This window comes from Triticum dicoccoides, chromosome 7B (assembly GCF_002162155.2).
Source record: "Triticum dicoccoides isolate Atlit2015 ecotype Zavitan chromosome 7B, WEW_v2.0, whole genome shotgun sequence".
Lineage (NCBI taxonomy): Eukaryota > Viridiplantae > Streptophyta > Magnoliopsida > Poales > Poaceae > Triticum > Triticum dicoccoides.
The window spans coordinates 573,204,326-573,205,074 of record NC_041393.1 but is presented as its reverse complement, the minus strand read 5'-3'; positions in this window follow the sequence as shown (position 1 = coordinate 573,205,074).

Sequence of the window (749 nt, the reverse complement as noted above, 5' to 3'; positions counted from 1 at the left end):
AAAAATTCTGAGTGATCAGATCATAAATTTTATGCTGACTGTCAGAAAAATGACTACATTTGTAAAAACATGAATAACTCTATCATGCTAATAGCCAATTAGCGATCACACCTAGTGGCTTCCTACAGTCAGCCTGGCTCTGGTTACCAAGTCTGTCACGACTGGCTTTTTAATAAAATGTTTATTGATAAAACCGATCTTTTAAACCAAGTATAGGAAAAGTCATCCTTTCTGGTAGACAAATACTTGATAAACAGAGGACCAGTAGCATCAAATATATTACAGGGTTGAGCTGAGGCTGCTCAACAATTTATTACAAACTCGCCAATATCTTACATATGGGCGGTTATGACACAGGGGTGTGGTGGCATGCTACTAGCTCGAGGAAAAGTGGTGATGGATAACTTGACTTCTACTGGCAGCACATCGAGCGTCGAGATAAGGCTCGATGAATTTATTTCGGGGTTTCGGAAGCGGATAATACAATGACCAAGACAGGATCGCACGGTACTGACTGGGACTCCTCTAGGCGTCGGACTCGCTATCAAACTCTTCATCCATGAGATCGCCTTCATCAACATCTGGCCAAATCAACAAGCCAGGTGAGTACTTGAAAGTACTCGCAAGACAGTTCGGACAAAAGATATAATGAATGCATGAATGTATCATGAACAAAGGATGATGCTCATATAACAACGGTAATATTGCAGGACTTGATAAATAAAATAAATAACTGAAAACCGATTGGG